Below are 6,286 nucleotides of genomic sequence, written 5' to 3'. Positions count from 1 at the left end.
CCTGACATGACCTCAACTACCCTCAAGGTCTCCAATAAATGCTATCAGCAACTGGCACTAAAGCCCAGATGATTCGGCAGTCTGTCTCAATCTATGTCTCCGGTGACAATGCAACTCTCACACTTACTCTATAAAAATGCACAGCGGGGGGGGGGGGTGTTGCTTCCTAAATTCTATCCCCAGGATAGGTCCATCTGTGCCCAGACATACCCTTTTGAGGAGACAGGAGATCAGTGCATCTTCTCATCCTTCTTTCTGTGGATTCTCATCTATACAGTATTCATACAAGCCCAGTTCATGAACTACGCTATAAAAATGCCATCATTGGGGCACCTGGGTGGCTCGGTTAGTTAAGCATCTGACTCCTGGTTTCCAGAGGTCATGATCTCACAGTCTGTGAGACTGAGTCCCGCATCTGGCTCTGTACTCAGCAGGGAGTCTGCTTGAAGATTCTCTCTTTCTGCCTCTCCCTCTACTTGCACCTCCTCTCTTTGTCTTTCCTTCTCTCTAAAATAAATAAATAAATCTTAAAAAAGAAGAAGAAGAAGCCAGCATACTTTATCTTTGATTTTCCTTTTGGACATTTCAATTTATTTCACTAACAGAATAAGAAAGGTTTAAATAGTCCACCCACACTGAAAGTGGACAGTCAAAGGAAGGGGGGACTGAAGGGAGGGAGCACATAACTGAATAGAACATAGACATGAATGTGGCAAAGCTAAATCTGAAAGTATAGATCAGCCAGATAGTGTTTTAATTAAAGACCCACAGCTCATATCATCCTTAGTGGGGAAAAATGGAGAGTTTTTACTCTACAGTCAGGAACAAGACGGGGATGTCCACTCTCATTATCATTATTTAACATAATACTGGAAATCCCAGCCTCAGCACTCAGACAACAAAAAGAAATAAAAGTCATCCAAACTAGCAAGGAAGAAGTCAAACTTTCACTCTTCACAGACAACATCGTACTCTATGTAGAAAACCTGAAAAGACTCCACCAACAAATTGTTAAAACTTAGAGGAATTCCAAACCAGTCTTTAAATGGTCATTTAACTTTAATGTATGCAGGATTTGTGCAAGCAAGTATTTGAGTATAAATATTTAGATTTGCTTATTCAAAAAGCACTAATTTATATAAATCAGAAACTTCAACAGGTAGGTAAACTCACTAATTTGAAAGGCCTAGATGTATTTTTTTGTCAGCAAATATTATAATTATGGATAGGAAAATACCATTAATTTGCATGCATAAACTTAGAGGTTAGGGTGAAATCACTTTAAATAAAGAAAAATTCAAAATTTTGGAAAATGTGGGTAGAAAGCTCCTGCTTTCCTCAGACCTTAATCTGTACCCTTAATGAGGAACGTTGCTGTCTTCACAATTTCAAAGGCAGCTGGAAGTTTTTACACATTGGTATAGGCAAGCCTATGCAAGACCTTCTCACATTGTGAACAGGTTTTTAAATAATGTGTGAAAATTCTGAGGTTGTAATAGACTTAGTAGTCTCACATGACAAAATAAGAGAAGAAAAATCAATTCCCACCCTAAGAATGAAAGAGTGTTCCTGCAGGGGCAATACATCAACTGAGTGAACAATTTCAAATTTGGGCAACAGACTTTGTAGAAGAGTAGATTTATATCCTTTGTGAAAATACTGGGTTCAGAGTTTCTTCAAATAGTTTTACAGGGAAAAATCAGTAAACTTCCTTAGAGCGGGGGAGGGCAGAAAAATAGGAAAAAGCAGTTAAATGCAAAGCCCTGCTTGTATCTTCTTTTTTCCTTGCCCATATGGCTTTCCACAGATCCTGATTTTTCTCAATCCTCCTCAAATCTGGAAGGCTTTTCCATTTTCTTGATAATCTATAGTAACAAAGCATTTTCAGCCTGCTTTGGAGGAAGTAAAGGTTCTCCTCCAACATGGTAAGGAGACTCCACTACAGCCTATATATTAGCCTCTGATTACAAGTAAAACCACTTACCAAAACACAGAAAGCAGCTACCGGAGGACTCTAAAAAGTACACAAAAGGCATTGGGTTGGAGAGAAAGTCAGAAGTTGGAAAAGAAAACCAACTTTTCTGTGGTTATTCAACTGTGGCTCAGCAGTAATTCAGGGGGCTAAAACTTCATATTTCAGGCCAGACGAATGGGATGAAGAGCCTGGAAGGTTGGAGAATGCAGGGGGAAATTTGAGAAAGGTGACACCTAAAGCAGGGGATACCCTTATTCTGAAGACCACTCTCAGATCACCCCTGAGCCGGCAGGTGTGAGAGAGACCCAAATAGCAGAAGCACAGGCTCTAAGAATATAGAGATAAGATTCCAACCACATCTCAAATCACAGGATGTCTGAGAGGCACATGTACACAACAGGCCCAAAGCATCAGAGCAATGAACTGGATGGGAACCATCTCCCACAGACGGTGTAAGAAAACCAAGATAAACAGATCAATAACTTGCTGAAACAACAACAGCAAAAAGTCAACATTCTCTAGAACCAGGAACACTACTAGGGATCAAGAGGCGCAGTGCAAATGATAAAAGAAAATGTAACGACCCTAGATATCTATGCACCTATTGGTAGAGCTTCAAAAGACACGAAGCAGAACCTGACACAAAAGAAATAGAAAAAATCCACAGTTTCATTTGAAGCCTTCAGCATTCTTTTCTCAGCAATCAATAGAACAAGTTGACAGAAAAATCAATGAGCACATACAAGATCTGAACAAGATTATCAACTAATTTGATACAATTGACATTTATAGAATATGCCCAACAACAGCAGAATATACATTATTGTCAAGTCCACATGAAGCATTCACCAAAAGAGACTATATTCTGATCCATCAAACAAACCTCAACATATCTAAAAAGAGTGAAATCTCATAGATATAAATTCTCTAAGTCCAACGGAATCAAACTAGAAGTCAATAGCAGAAAGATAGCCAGAAGTCACCAAATACTGAAAAATTAAACTCATTTCTAAATAATCCAAAAGCAAAGTTACAAAGTTACAAGGGAAATTAGGAAAGATTTTGAATTGAATAAAAAGCAATGTCAAAATGTGTGGGATGCAGTTAAAGCCGTATTTCAAGGAAGATTTATAATATTAAATACTTCCATAAATAAGAAGAAAGACCTCAAACCAATTATCTATGATTTCTCCTTAAGAACTAGAAAATGGCAATAAATTAAACGCAGAGCAAGAAGACAGAAGGAAATAATAATAGAGCAGAAATCAGTGAAATTAGAAAGAGAAGAGTTTAGTAATAAATGCAAAAAGCTGGCTTTTGAAAAAAAAATCAATTAAAACTGATAAACCTCTAGCCAGAAACAAAGACACAAGTGACTAACATAAAGAATAAAAGAGGGGCGCCTGGGTGGCTCAGTCGTTAAGCGTCTGCCTTCGGCTCCGGTCATGATCCCAGGGTCCTGGGATCGAGCCCCACATCAAGCCCCACATCGGGCTCCCTGCTCCATGGGAAGCCTACTTCTCCCTCTCCCACTTCCCCTGCTTGCATTCTCTCTCTCGCTCTGTCTCTCTCTGTCAAATAAATAGATAAAATCTTTAAAAATAAAATAAAATAAAGAATAAAAGAGGGGACCTCACAAAGATTCCCACAGATATTAAAAGGATAAGAATTAAAAGAAAAAAAAAGATAAGAAAATATTACAAATAGCTTTTATATGTGCATGAATTTACCAATTTAGATGAAATGGGTAAATTCCTTGAAAGACACAAACTATTAAAGCTCACTCAAAAAAAAATAATCTTTTATTATAGAAATTGAATTCATATTTGAAAACTCTGCAAAAAACTCCAAGTCAAACGGCTTTCACTTCAGATAAATACTTAATAAAGAATGTCAAATATTTAAAGAAGAAATAATACTGATTCCATATAAACTCTTCCAGAAAATAAGAGAAGACTTGCCAACTAGTTTATGGGACCAGCATTACACTGATAACACAGTTACAAGAAAACCATAGACCAATATCCCTCGTGAAAATGGGTGAAAAATATTCAACAAAATATCAGCAAATAATCCAGCAATATGTAGAAAGAACAATATATCATGATCAAGTGGAATTTACTCCAGAAATGCTAGGTTGGTTTAACATTTGGAAATTAATATAATTCACCATTTCAGTACACTAAAGGACTAAACAAATCATAACCAAGTTAGTTGGCTTTTAAAAAAGTAATGGTAAAAAAGAAAAAAGTAATGGTAACAACTCTAGTACTAACTTACTATATAGATCTCCACCATATACTTTATAGGAAGTGTCAAACACCTTGTCAAACACACACTAAATTGTTTATTTAAAATCTCACTGGCTTTGGGGGATAAATAAATGGTCAAAGAATGCATCTTAAAAGTGTAGGTGTCATAGACGAATTCTCCTCTTACTTAGCAGTTTTATCTTATTTCTGGTCTCTCCTCCTCCCTGCATTGCTGTTTCTCATTCCCAGCCCTGAAACAGAAAGTGATGGAGTATCTGCTTTATTCAGATCGCTTCCTGAAGTGGCCTGTTACAACACGTTCTGGAGCACCATTCTGCATGCTTGTTTGACCTTCAGCTAAATACTAGCATCTCTCCAGCTCTAAGTGAAGGCATTTCACTATTCAAGCTTTTCCTCTTGGGAAAAGATAAGAAAATGCTTGAAATGGTCTCCTTTTGTGGGTTGAACTGTCATGCGGTTATACCAGGTCCTGGTCCTGTGAAGGCCGACTGCACGGAGCTCCGCTGTGATTCACTGCCTGGGGAGCTGGCCCTGCCCGCCTAGCCTCCGGCTGGCACTCACACCCTGCCCCCCCCCGCCCCCCCCCACCCCGCTCCGCCTCAGGCCTGGGTCTTGGAGGACAAGTGCCACAACCGCCAAACCATGCTCCCCGGAATGCAGGACAGGGGAGCCCCGCCCTTTATTCATAAGTGTTCTACTTTTCTCACTTGCATTTTCCTTGTAGACTACATACAATATTGTACATTTTAAAATAAGGGAATATTTGGAAATTTTATTCTCAAAACAGGCTGTCTTAAATCAGACTTTTAAATAAATTTTTGATTTAGGACGTCGTGTTCTTATGACTTTTGATCAATAAATGCTCCAAAATTTTTTAGAGGAAAAAAAGAACATGTTTATTCTAATGAAATTTATATCCTTATTACATACAAATCTTTCACCAGTTTATACAGTCAGTTAAGTTTCTATGAGAGAACAACATATGTACACTGGCACCTTACATTTCTAGAAAAATTGTTTCCTTTTGAGATTTTACTGTAGGAGGCTTTGAGATTATAGGAAATAGTTTCTAGTGAATCTAATCACCTCTCCCAGCCTACACATACCCATCCCCTGTCCCTATTCCCATGAAAACTTAGACTCTAAATCTTCCTTAGGAAATACCTTCCTCATATCACCCCTCCTTACCCTGGATGTGTTCCCATTTGACAGAAATTTCATGAGGACAACAAATAACTCTTTTCATTTACTCTTATTTTCACTATCTAGCACACTGCCTGAGATATACAAGGGAACTAATAATAAATAAATATACTTGAATGGATGAAAAACTAAGTGTGCTATTGCCACCAAGGAAAAACTACCCTGAAATCACATTTACGAGGAAGTAAAAACATCCAGGAAGATGGAGAATATTGTTTACCTCCCTTGAGAAAACAGCATTTTTTTTAATAAGAAGAAATATTTTCTAGAAAAATATTTTCAACCCAAATTGTTCTGGAATATTATGTATCTATTGATAAAATTGAAGTAAGTATGTGACTAGATATGCAGAATACGTTTTTAATGCAATACATAATTTAGACATCATATGTAATTTGATCATATTTTTGTTTCAAAAAATATAAATGCACACAGACACACAAAATGGGATTTTTACAGGGAGTTGTTCACTTTTTACTTTCTACTTTTTATACTGTAAAAATTTTAAACAATTTTTCAGTCAGAAAATAAAAAACAAAACCTTTGTGATTCTGTTTCAATTATTCTGTCGATGCTAATATGGCAAGAATTTCAGTAGCATCGATGAATACATCATTAGGATAAAATGTCAAATTTTGCTGCAATAAGACATGCATTTGGCCTTTTTATATTATTTTATTTAAGGGTAACTGATATACAGAAAAGTGTACAAACCAAATCTCCTCAGCTTAATAAATTCTGAGACAAATTAGACTATAGTTTTCCTTCCTTGCTACATTCGTTAACTCTTCAAACATTCTCCTGCCTCATTATCTCTATCTCCTCCTTCTGAGAT

Source organism: Lutra lutra, chromosome 13 (genome assembly GCF_902655055.1).
Source record: "Lutra lutra chromosome 13, mLutLut1.2, whole genome shotgun sequence".
Classification (NCBI taxonomy): domain Eukaryota; kingdom Metazoa; phylum Chordata; class Mammalia; order Carnivora; family Mustelidae; genus Lutra; species Lutra lutra.
This window is presented reverse-complemented; position numbering follows the sequence as displayed.